Here is a 12992-nt window from a genome sequence, read left to right on the forward strand (position 1 = left end):
CCTCGCCTTCCTGATGACGCCATCTCTTGACAGCTGCAGCATTTCCGAAAACGGATATGGCCTTGTGGCTGCTGAGTACGTCAACTCACAGCCACCTTCTTTATTCATGTGTAAGAATGCCCCCATTAGTAGCGACCATGGCAGGGTCAGGCAAGAAGCCATTGTTTTAAGTACCCCAAGTTGGAAATGGACGGACTCGCGGCTCGCCTGAAGTTGAATGTCCCGACTTCTGACATGCGCAGTCAGTTAGACCCTAGCTGTGGATTTTTTCCCGCCAACTTGGAACCCCTGATTCAGTCCGACCTAGACCTTTTATTGAAATTACGTTTATTACCCCCTAAAGCGAAGTTTATTTTATTTTATTAAATGCATTTTTAAAAAGCACAGACTTTACTCGTAGGTGTCAGAGCACTGTACAATAGTTCAAGTTCAAGTTCAGGAATTTGTATAGCGCACTACTCACCCAGGGGTCTCAAGGCGCTTGGGGGAGGGGGTGCATTATTTATCGAATAGCCAGGTTTTAAGTTCCTTCCTGAAGGAGATGTGGTTCTGGGTAAGGCGGAGGTGAGTGGGGAGAGAATTCCAGGTTTTGTCCGCCAAGTAGGAGAAGGATCTTCCTCCCATGGTGGATCTATGGATGCGTGGAACTGCGGCGAGGGCTTGATTGGAGGATCTTAGTTGGCGGGTCGGTGTGTAGAAGGACAGTCTTCTAGTTACGTTACATGAGAGAACTGTTGCAGGAATAGAACAAACAAAAATAGCATGAACAGACTGTACAAGCAAAAGTAAGAATAAATATAACAAATTTTAAAATGACTAAAGAACTTCCTGGCGAACAATAGCAGGCCATCGAATCAAAACAACGCAGGCAAAAGGAACACAATTTCAAACACAGCAAGCACAGGATGTATAAGCACAAAATATAAACATATGTGACAAATTTACAATGATTAAAGAACTTCCTGGCAGGGTCTGAGAAGGAAGGAATTAGTTCTGAAAGTGTCTTTGGAATAAAAGAGATTTGAGGTCCGCTTTGAAGATCTGGATGGAGGTGATGGCACGGAGCAAAGGAGGAAGAGAGTTCCAGGTTCTCACCGCATTACCTGAGAACGATTGTGTCAACAGTTTTTCTCTTTTGAAGGAGGGGATTTCAAGAAGGAACTTTTCTGCATTCCGAGAAGGTCTTGAGCCTCCAGACAATTTGAGTTTATTCGCCAGATAGCGAGGGGAAGAAGAGTGCAAAGCTTTGTGGGTGATGCACGCTGTTTTGTAGATAGCTCTAGCCTCGATGGGAAGCCATCGGAGAGAAGACAGGATAGGAGTGATGTGGTCACTTCGTTTGGACCCTGAAATGAAGCGAGCTGCTGAATGGAGGACGGATTTGAGGGGGGAGAGGTGAGATTTGGGAAGGCCAGTCAGAAGAGAATTACAATAGTCAAGTCTAGAGAGAACTAGCGATTGGACCAAGGTTTTTAGGTCATTCTCCAGGAAGAACCGACGAATCCCCCATAAAAGTCGCAGTTGATAACATGCGCTCTTGGCCATGGAGTTGATGTGAGAGATTAGGTTGAGTCTTTTGTCAAGTATGACACCTAAGGATTTAGCGCAGTCCACAATGATGTGTTTACTGTTGAGTAGATTTGATTGATCCATCCAGGCTTGAACAGGAGGCGGAGAGAGAGAGCTAGATATGAGGAGGAATTCCGTTTTGGAGGGATTGAGAATGAGTTGGTGAACTAGCATCCAGTTGTGAATAGTGTTGAGAGTAGAGCTGAGTAGTGAGAGATCATGAGGGGAAGACACCTTGAGGTAGATTTGGGTGTCATCCGCATAGAGATGGTAGAGGATTCCAGATTTGCTTAAAAGGTTCCCTAATGGTTCCAGATAGAGATTAAATAGAGTGGGAGCAAGGATAGAACCTTGAGGGACGCCTTGACCAACCACCAGTGGAGACGAGAGACTATTTGCAATCTTGATCATTTGGGATCTGTCTGTGAGGAAAGAGGCAAACCATTTGAGTACTGTGCCTTCCACGCCCATTCCCTGTTGAAGAATGTTAAGGAGGGTGTTGTGATTAACAGTGTCAAAAGCTGCAGAGAGGTCAAGAAGAATCAGAAGGCACGATTCCCCTGAGTCGAGAATATGCAGCGCATCATCGATCACTTGCAGCAGGGTTGTTTCAGTGCTGCAGTTTTGAATAAAGCCCGACTGGAACATATCGAGGAGATTATTGTCCATAATGTGTTGGGACAGTTGTTTTGGAACTCATTTTTCTGTGATCTTTGAAAGAAAAGGGAGATTGGTGATGGGGCGGAAGTTATTGAGGTCATTTGCATATGCAGAGTTTTTTTTTAGAAGGGGGTAACCTGTCCTGTTTTGAGGACACTTGGGAGGGATCCTTGACTGAGGAAGAGATTGACTAGCATGGTCCAGTAGGAGAGAGTGTTAGTATAGAAATCAATGGCGATGCCTCTGGGAATGGGGTCAGAGGAATGGTTGGAGGGTTTGGTTTCACGGATGCATTTGAGGAGATCAACCTCTGAGATGGCGGCAAAGTTCTGCCAAGTGACTAAGGATTTTCTCGTTCCTCGTTGGGGGTGGGGTGGGTGACCTGTTCCATCAGAGATTTTACCTTTTGATCAAAGAATATAGCGAACTCAGTTGCTTTCCTTGATGCATCCTCAGGCTTGATGGCTTGGGGAGAACAATTTGGGTTTTTGATGAGGTCGAAAAGTTTTTTGGGTCTGTTTTTAGCTGAATCGAGGAGGGATCTGAAGTGTAATGTTTTTTCCTGGAAGAAGTGTTTGTGGTATATGGATCTTGCTGAATGTATAAGAGAGAGGTTGAGGATTGATGGAGATTGTCTCCAGTGCTTCTCCAAGATTCTAAGGTTTTTCCCTTCGTCATAGAGAGCTTTGTTGAACCAAGGAGCGGATGGGGTGGGTCTTTTCCTTTTGCTTTGGAGTGGAGCAACCTTGTCGATTTCGACTGAGAGGATTGAGAGGCAAAGGGGAGTGAGATTGTTGACATCCATATTGGGGTCTAGACTAGGAAGAGACTGCATAGCAGAATCACATAGAGTCTCAAGATCAATGATTTTTGTGTTGCGGAACCACGTAGAGGCTCCTTTGGGTTGGCCGAGAGTTAAAATGTGAGAGAGGTGAAAACAGAAGGGAATGAGGAAATGGTCAGACCAGTCCACATGGATGGGTGAAGCAGTGGTAATCTGGTCTGATTTGGAAATCACAAGGTCCAGAATTGAGCCCTTGGCATGTGTAATTTCCGAGCAGTGTTGTGCAAGATCGTTAGCTGAAAGAAAGGTTGCAAGCTTGTTGGCAGCCGAGTCTTCGAAAGAGCCCCAGTGGAGATTGAAATCACCTAGGAAGATCTGCTTGTCGCTCTGTGAATATTGGTCACTAATGAGGTCAATGAATTCCTTCATGAAGGAAGAGCAATTTCCAGGTGGTTGGTAGATGGTATGGAACCTGAAGGGTGTGTCATGATGAGCTTGGAATTCTAGGGAGAGGCATTCAAAGGTGCGAAAGAGGGTAGTGGGAGAGGCTTTGATTTGGAGGGTGTTTCTGAAGATAATCGCAACACCTCCCCCGATCTTGCCTGGTCTGTCATTTCTGAGAATAGAGTAGTCAATAGGTAACAAAAGATCAAATGAAGTGTGAGAGGAGTCATTAAACCAGGTCTCAGTGAGAAAGAGCATGTCGAGATTGTGGTGACTGATGGTGTCGGAGATTTTCAGTTTGTGTTTGGTTGCAGATCTGCAGTTATGGAGCATACAGTGTAGCTCTGACGCAACTGTTTTGGTGATGTGAGTGTCTGGACTGATGAGGGGGGATAGGGATAAGATTCTTGAATGAGGGTGCCCCTTGAGGGGGAGGCTGGTAAGTTCTGACGGAAGAGATGGTCTGAATGGCAAACTGAGTAGAGTTGTTAGGAGAGGCGAGTGTAGGGGAAATGACATTGATGTTCTTGTAGGTAGCCAATAGGTTGGTAATGTCTGTGGAGGATAGATTGTGGTTGGCTCTAATTGGGCGCGGGAGCAAGGAACTCCTCGGGAGGTTGTTCGGGGATGGGGATATCTTAGCACATAGGAGTGAAATGGAGGCTTCAAGAAGGGAAATGGACAAGATGAGGGAATCAAGTTTAGTTTCCAGAGATAGGTGTGCTGAGCACGGAGTGAAGGGTGGCTCAATGGTTAAGGGAGAGAGTGGACTAGGCGAAGGAGGACAAGCGGAAGTGGGGGACCGGGGAGAGTGTTGGGGTGCGGGGGTTGACGGTGGGGGAGGAAGTGAAGTATGCAAAGAAGGGCAGTGGGCTGGGGAAGATATGTGATGAAAGGGTCTGAGGGGGGGAAAGAAGGTGGTAGAAAGGAGTGAATGGAGTTACTGAGATATTTTTTACTGCTGTTGAGCTGAGGTGAAGAATAGAGATCATACCTAGGAGGAGAAAGTTGAGAAGTAGAAATGGATGGCTGGAGGAGGAGGGGGAGGGAGTGGGGTAATGGGAAGGCCATGGATACGGTGAGGTGAGAGGAGAAGGGGTTGAGCAGGGAGAGGAGGGAGGGAGGGAGGTCAAAGGGAGGCCACACGAGTGGGGAGAAGAGAGAGGGTGCAGGCCAGGTACCAAGGGTAACGAAAGGTGAATGTAGGGGTAAAGGCACTAGGCAGAGTGGGGGGTTTGAGCAAAATGAAAGTTGTGGGAGGAGTGAGGGGCTGAGTAGTCAAAGGGAGGGAAGAGGGAGGAATTACCAAGAGGGAAAACAGGGTTGTGAAGCACAGGGGGGAATGTAAGAAAAGGAGAGAAGGGGGGTGAGATCAGTGGGAGGGAAGATGATGGGATTACCAATAGGGGAGACAGGGATGTGAGGCATGGGAGGTAAGAGAGAAGGTTGTAGAGAGATGGGGGATGTGAGAACAGAATTGAGGGTACGAGGAAAGGGGAAGAGCGGAGAGGGGTGAGGAGCAGAGGGGAGGGAGGGGGAGGGTGGGGGGAGGGTAAGGAGAGCTGATCGGTAGTTCAGATTGTAAGAAAGGTGGATTAAAAAGGGAGGAAATGGGAAGGAATAGGGGAGTTAGGGGATGAGAGAAGGCAGTGGAATAGTGGGGAGATGTAGGGGTGAAGTGGGGTGTAAAGCAGATGAGGTTAGGAGGAGGTCCAGTTGGGAAGGTGGCAGAATGGGAGGGGAGAGGACGAGAAAAGGGGGGGAAAAGGGTCAACCTGTGACTCTCTGGAGAGCGGTCTGAAGGAATGTGTGGGGTTCAAGGGGGGAGAAAGGGAGAAAGAAGACAAGTTAGAGGAAGAAGAAGAGGAAGAATCTAGAGAGATAGTAGTCGCAGGGGTGGGACGAAGGAAGTGGAAGATGTGGTCAAAGAGAGAGAGACAGGAGTCGGAAGCTTGGATCAAGACAGTGCCTTTGTTATAAAGTGTAATGGTGAGAAAGCCATTAAAGCGAGCGCAGGGAGAAATTTTTAACCGCTTCCCATGCGGGAATGAGGAGGAGGAGGATATGTTGTGGGAGTTGGAGAAGCTGGAGGACCAGGAAGGGATGTCATTCCATTAAGGAATTGGTCAACAAAGAGGGAATCTGGAAATTGTTCAATGATGTTATGTTTGAACCGTTTAGCTACTGCTTTGGACATATGAGGGGGATAGATTACTTTGAAGCAGTTGATTCCAGACTTCATTCGACTGGAAGCCATGATAAGGAGATGAGGTGAAGACGTGGTGTGGTGGACAGAAAAAGGGTGGCCACTAGGGTAGTGAAGGTGGCGCAAAGAGGTAGAATAAGAGGGGGTGCGCAAATAATGGGAGTCCGTGAGAATAAAACCAATAGGAGTGAGTTCAGAACAGGACCAAAGGTAGATACCCGATAAGGCTAGAAATAGGTAGAAAGATACAGGGGAGAAGCATCATTGAATCATAAGTGCATACCTCATCAGTTTCTGGAAGAGGAAGCACCAATCCAAGATGGCCATCAAAGAATTGAAGGAACATTCCTCTTTCTGTTCTAATCATAAGTAGGGCACCAGGGGGCACGCACAAGCTCTTCTATGACACCAGGTGCTCCTGCCCTGGCCCGGTCCTTTCTGGGGTGCATTGTTCCAGAGCTGTGTTCCACTAATCCAATGGCTTCAGATGACTTTAGAATCACTCCAGGATAATCTTCCTTTTTGACTTGGGCGGGGTGATTGGGCGCTGGCAACTGTAAGTATGTGTCTGCTTCAGCCGGGCGATTGGAGCCACGATCGCACCAGTGCATCTCAGAGATGAGTCTCTGTCGTCGGTCCTCAATCGAGTGACCGAGACCTGTGGAAGTCAGAACTGCCCTGACTGGAGCAACAGAGGGAGTATGCCAACCTGCACTCCCTTCATTAGCTCAGCAGCATAGGCATGACCAGAATTTCTCAAGAGTCCCTTTTTTAGGAATAATGGCCTAATAATAAGTGCTTTTGCATGTTATAACATGGTGCTCCTCTCTTGCAATACTTACAAGTCTGAGTGAGAGTCAGCAGTGGCCGCCATTTTAAAGTCAGGCATGCCGCAGCTGGACTTCATACAGAGAGACCGGTTCGATTGTAAAGAGAGTTTTCAACCATTATTTTACGCCACCTCTTTGGGCGTAATGTAACCGAATAGGCAGACCATAGTCGGAGTTGGCTGGCGGGAAAGAAAAGTCAAGGTGTAATATCATAGCTGCCAAGGTTTCAGATTGCTATGTGTGACATTTTCATAATTTCAGTGAAATTATGAGTGACAGTTCAGCAACTATGAGTGACACACTTGCTCACGAGCAAAATAAAGGCATGAAGAGGAGGGAAACATATAAATATCGGAAATTACATATCTATTTGAGCAACGGAAATGTTTAAGTCACTGCTTCAAAGCATATGAAATACTTGCTAAACAACTAATTTATTAGACTGCAGCCAAAATTGCATAAAATAGATATAGCAGTCTAGAAGGCGACCATAATGTATGATAATCAGCTGCAGAGTCACTCGATTTACGCCGCCACGAGCTGTAAGCAGGCTGCATTAGAAGGCGGAGCGTGGGAGGAACTCTATTAGGCCACAGCTAGGCTGATAGTATAGTCTCACTAACCTGACTTTCAGAAAACTTTCTTTTGAGGAAGGTGACGAGCCAGCTCTGTGGTAAACATTATGCTCAGTCCTGATGGCACACCCAGTGATTCATTTTAGGATTTGGATTACCTCATTTATTATTACAAACAGAGTTACTGGCACAGGCCTTTACTATTACCTGTCTCTGCAGTTTAGACCACATTATCACGCATACAGGTGGTGCAGAATTCGGCTGCTAGAGCCATCTATGGCCTCCATCGTAGAACCAGCGCAAAAGAGCTATTGAAAAAATTGCATTGGCTCCCAATTAAGAAACGGGTGGCCTTCAGGGCACTTACACTAGCTTTCAAAGCACTTCATGACTCTGGAGCAAAATATATTAGAAAACAACTGGCCTTCTACATGCCGTCCAGAACGCTGAGGTCAGCCTCTTTGGCCTTGGCACTTGTTCCATCCATACGTCGGGCCCGGATCGGGGGTCGCTCCTTCCGTTATCTAGACCCCAAACTATGGAACTCCTTGCCAGCTCCTTTGAGGAAAATCACGAATTTGTTGACTTTTAGGAAAGAGTTAAAGTCCTGGTTCTTTGTGCAATAGTTTCCTGTCCCTCCACTGCTCCCAACAGTCGCATCAGGTTTTTTTAAAGCGCCGGGACACTCCTCGGAGTAGCTGAGCGCTATACAAGACCATTAATAACATTAACATTAACATTACCATTTAACAAATTGACTTTCCAGCCAGAATAGCGCTTTAGCCCCAAAAAAGCATGTAACATTGTGGTGCCAGTAGTTTCACTTGCAACACTGCAACAATGACTGGCTCAAAACTATCTCAGACCATAAACTACGGTTTGTTATGGGTGTTGATAGCCGTTTGAGCCTTGAATAACACACTCGCCACAATCTCAGCAGGGTGCGCAGCGAGAAAACCGTCCTAGAAAGGATCCATGCACCACAGGAGTGATAGAAACACAGTGAAGGGGGCATGAAGTGGACGTTCCATCACAAATGTACAAAAGAACATTCTCGCAATCTTTCACGCATCAAGACTTTTACAAGCACAAAACCCGCCAATCATTGAAAAAACCCATCCACATACAAAGGCAGACTTATGGCATTCGTTAATGTTTGCATCAATGTTCTTGTCATATGTTGTATGTAAATCACGATTGTCACGTATTTTGGCTTGCTTATGAACAAATGAGTTTAGTAAAATATTCGAATAAGCACGCACACACTCTGGTGGCTGGTACTTACTTTGACTCTTACTAAAGAACTGGCAACATTCAAAGATCACCAACATGTACGAAGGGACCCCCTCAAAAAGTTAAATTTGGCCCAGGAACAGAGGGGAGCATGAACACTGCAATGTGGAAACGTTCCTGCAATGGCCTTATATTTTAATTATACAATTCCATCTATAAATTTTCTAATTGGGTGATAGATACAAATAACATACTAAATAAATTCAAAACATTACAAAATTTATTTTTTCATTTTTTCAGTTCATTTGAATACTGTTTTTCATCCAAGAAATCACAAGAGAAAGAATTTACAATTCATATCAAAAACCTTGACAAAAAACAGAAGAATCATAAATATATACAACACGAATAATATCTAAAAATTATTACCCCTTGGTACCAAGCATATCTCTCAACATACTCACATGCTAACAATCATACCACACTCAACCTCATACTCAAATGGAGAAGGAACTGAATAGACAGTAAGCAGAATAACAATGCTAGAGTATTGGCCACCAGATGTACTAATTGGCCATCGCAGCAGGTCTACGCGCGTTTCGGCAGCACTCGGCCGCCTTCATCAGGACCTTTTCCTCGTGATACGGTAAATACCAAGGGATCAATTGGCACAAACAGCAGTGGGGTCATGGAACACCGGCTCTCGTGGTGGTCATAGGGCGGGATATCCTATTTGTCCTTAAGATGGCTCTTTAATAGTAGTTGGAGAGGCCCGGTTTGGCGGTCAGTTCATAGATGTTTTCTAGTCATGGAGTGGTTTGAGACATAAACGGTCAGCGGGAATTCAATTAAAATCCTACCATAATTTCAATTTATTATAAAGGGCACATTTGTTAGGAAGGCATATTCGTTGGTGAGCTTGCCGTGATTTCAGTTTATTTGGAGAGACACCATCATGAGAAAGGCACAATCGTATGTAAGGTTGCTCCGTAGTCTGCGTACCTTACGTCAATACTTGTAGCCTCGTGTCTCCGCACCGTCTGTCTCCACTACCAGCAAACGACTAAACTGAGAAGTCCACCCTGTTTTAAGAACGGTCAGCGGATCCCAGTGACACTGAATTTATTTAGTATGTTATTTGTATCTATCACCCAATTAGAAAATTTATAGATGGAATTGTATAATTAAAATATAAGGCCATTGCAGGAACGTTTCCACATTGCAACATTCAAAGATCATACTATCAACTTTAAAACAAGCAAATTTGAAAAAAATCTAAAATATTTCAGTCTTAAGGTAGTTTATCCATATTTAAAAGACGATTTCTATACTCGCCAAGACTCTACCAGGTTCTTGAACACCTACCAAGGTAGATCTAGAAAGAAATTCTCCACCTTCTCGGAAACATCCTCCTCAGAATCTACTGGAGATTCGGATGCTGGCGAAGGTCCCTCAAACAGAAACCCCCCTAAAAGACCTTTTTTAGGACAGGGCCAGCAACAGAAGAGAACCAGATTCAAGCCACAATGGGAGATGACAACACGCAAACAGCACTACAAGTCCTAAACAAATCTCCGATCATAAACATCTCTAATAAAGTGCTCACTGACGCGGAAAGAGAGGTCCTAGAATTGGGCCTCTCGTTTGTACCAGGTACTTTCATGGATTTTACCAAAGTCAAGCTCGAAACGACCGAATTCTTCAGGAAGGTTCGCCTCAGATGGTTCTTTCGGGAATCACCGGACCAAGTACAGACGGAAGCATCCGGACTGAGGAATAAGTCATCGTTCTGTCCCTCTAATCATAATACCTCCAAAAACATCATTGCCTTTGAGCGGGTGGTTATGTCATCACTGAATGTCCTGGAAAAGAAACGCCCTTTTGTACCATCTAATATAACTAAAGAACAAAAAGAAGCTATTCTTCAGTTGAAGAATCAACAGGATGCCATCATTCGACCCGCGGACAAGGGAGGCGCGGTCGTACTCTGGTCAAAGGATTTGTACAGAGCGGAAGGAAGGAGCCATGTTGACAATCGTGAGTGGTACCGTCACATCTCACAGGACCCCACTGCTCAAATATCACAGGAAGTCAAGATATTGGTCAACGAAGTCAGAGAGAAGGGGATACTTGGCCCTAAGGAAGCAGAGTATCTAATCAAGAAATATCCACGAGTACCTCATCTTTACTTCCTACCCAAAGTCCACAAGGACGCCAAGACGCCTCCCGGGCGGCCTATAGTATCCGGCTGCGACTCGGTCCTGGAGCCAATCTCCTAATTTGTTGATGTCTTCCTTAAACCTTTAGTAGTACAGGTACCATCATATCTCCGTGACACCATGGACTTCATTAACAAAGTGGAACTACTAGACTTTGATCCCACTAAGCAACTGATGGTGACGATGGATGTTGCGTCACTTTATACACAAATCCCCCAGCAAGACGGACTTGATGTTCTGGAGATATACCTGGAGAAAAGGCCACGACCACATAGGGTCCCAACCGAGCTAATCTTAGCCTTTGCAGGACTTGCCCTAAAAAGGAACTACTTTACATTTGAGGATGACTTCTTCTTACAGGTGAAAGGATCAGCGATGGGTTGCCCGTTCGCTCCTGAAATGGCGATTCTGTATATGGGGCAATATGAGGAGAAGTTTGTTCACAACAACAACCCGTTCAAAGGACATATCCAGCAATGGCTGCGATATATTGATGACGTCTGGTGCGTCTGGAATGGATCAATAGAAGTATTGGAGGCATTTCACAACTGGCTGAACAACCGCAGTCCGGATATTAAGTTCAGCCTTACCTATGACTCCAAATCACTGCCGTTCCTAGACGTTGAAGTTAAGGCCACTTCGGAGGGACTCGTGTGCTCCCTCCATCAAAAAAAGACTGATAAAAACAACGCCTTGCACTTCAAAAGTTACCACCGTAGGAGCCTCAAGAACAATCTGCCCTACGGACAATTTCTCAGGGTGAGGAGGAATTGTTCCAGAATTCAAGATTATGATATCCATGGACAGGCCCTGTCCAAAAAACTACAGGACAGAGGATATCCTAAAAAGCTTCTCAAGCACTTGATGAAGAGGGCAAGATGGACACCCAGGGAACATCTCCTTGAAAAAAGATCTAAACCGCCAACTCAACGCATGGTGTGTGTGTCTACATTTGGACCACATACACACCCAATACAAAAAATCATTCAGAATGCCTGGCATCCAGTTGAAGAAGTTCTCCCCGATGTGGGATCTCCCCCATTTGCACTCAAAAAGAACCGCAGTATAGGACAATTGATTACCACCACAAGACCACAAAAAAAGCGTGACACCCAGAGTACTATATTCGGCGCTAATCCAGTCAAGGGCCATAGAAAATGTGGCACATGTTCAGTGTGCAACATAACAGTGGAAGGCTCGCTATTTACGGATGGCAAGAAATTCTGGCGACATGATGACCATACAAATTGCAAAACCAAGTACGTGGTCTATGCCATCGTATGCCCGTGTCAAAAAGTGTATATTGGTAAAACCACACAAGAAGTCAGACAAAGAATAATCCAACACAGGTCCAGAATCAACAACAAAATTCTGACTGCTCCGCTTGTGGCCCACTTTCTGGATAACAATCACAAGGCAGACGAATTGAAATGGACTGTGCTCTCCGTCATTAAAATTGGGGGAGGGGGTGATCCTGACTCACGCCTCGCGCAGAGGGAAGCATACCTCATACTAAAATTTGACACTGCGAACTCTGGTCTGAACGACCTGTCAGAATCAAGTAACCTCTGACATGGTCGAATTATGAACCTCTCGGAATTTTCCTTCTCCTGTAACTGTGGTAACAATGTCCGTGATGTGATCGGTTCTGGCTTCTTTCATGCAGTCTCGATGTCCCTGGCATTCAGCAGATACTCGGTCCCCTTGAACCTTCTGTAAGGGTGCACCCACCACGGATAGTTATTTAGATGCACTACGTGTACCAGAAATCTTGCAAGTACACGTGACCTGGATCGGCCCCTTTAAGTTAACATCGGAGGCGCGCGGCGTTTACACACCGACGACGCCCGCGGATGCAGGAAGTGAATGTAGGATTTGGTCCAACTCCCCCTGAATTGATTACGAGTAAGTTTACCCGTGATTTAGAGCGCTGCTGCGCGGCGCGTTCAGAGGCAGAATGGACAGGGTTTTTGAAACTTGGTATTTATTAATATTTCAAGCTCATCGATCTTTGCTGACTTAAGACTCGCAGAGCGGGTGCTGAGCAATGATGCAGGGCGCCTTCTAAAACAGTGAGTTCCCACACTTCTGAATCTTCAATTGTGCAGACTTATCACAATCTGTGTAAACATGTGCAAAAAACAACAGCTTCGTTACACAGGGATACACACAATAGACTGCTATCTTTCTCCCTGCAGGGCAGCGCCAGCCAGGACCCGCTCCAGCTCTGCTCAAGACCACTCATATCCTGCCAATTACCGGGATTAATGCCCCCAAAACAGGTATGCGCACATTTGTATCAGCGCTAATGACCCATATGGGGTGTAATTCGCTGCTCTTAATTCTCCTTCCCATCTGGTTTCAGAACCACGACAAATGAGAGGGGCATCAGGCATCAGCAAAAATCGCTTGATGAACATTCCGGTCTGATTATAGTGCATCTATATACAAGTGACAATTAACTGTAATTTC

The sequence above is a fragment of the Lissotriton helveticus genome, chromosome 5_1 (assembly GCF_964261635.1).
Source record: "Lissotriton helveticus chromosome 5_1, aLisHel1.1, whole genome shotgun sequence".
Lineage (NCBI taxonomy): Eukaryota > Metazoa > Chordata > Amphibia > Caudata > Salamandridae > Lissotriton > Lissotriton helveticus.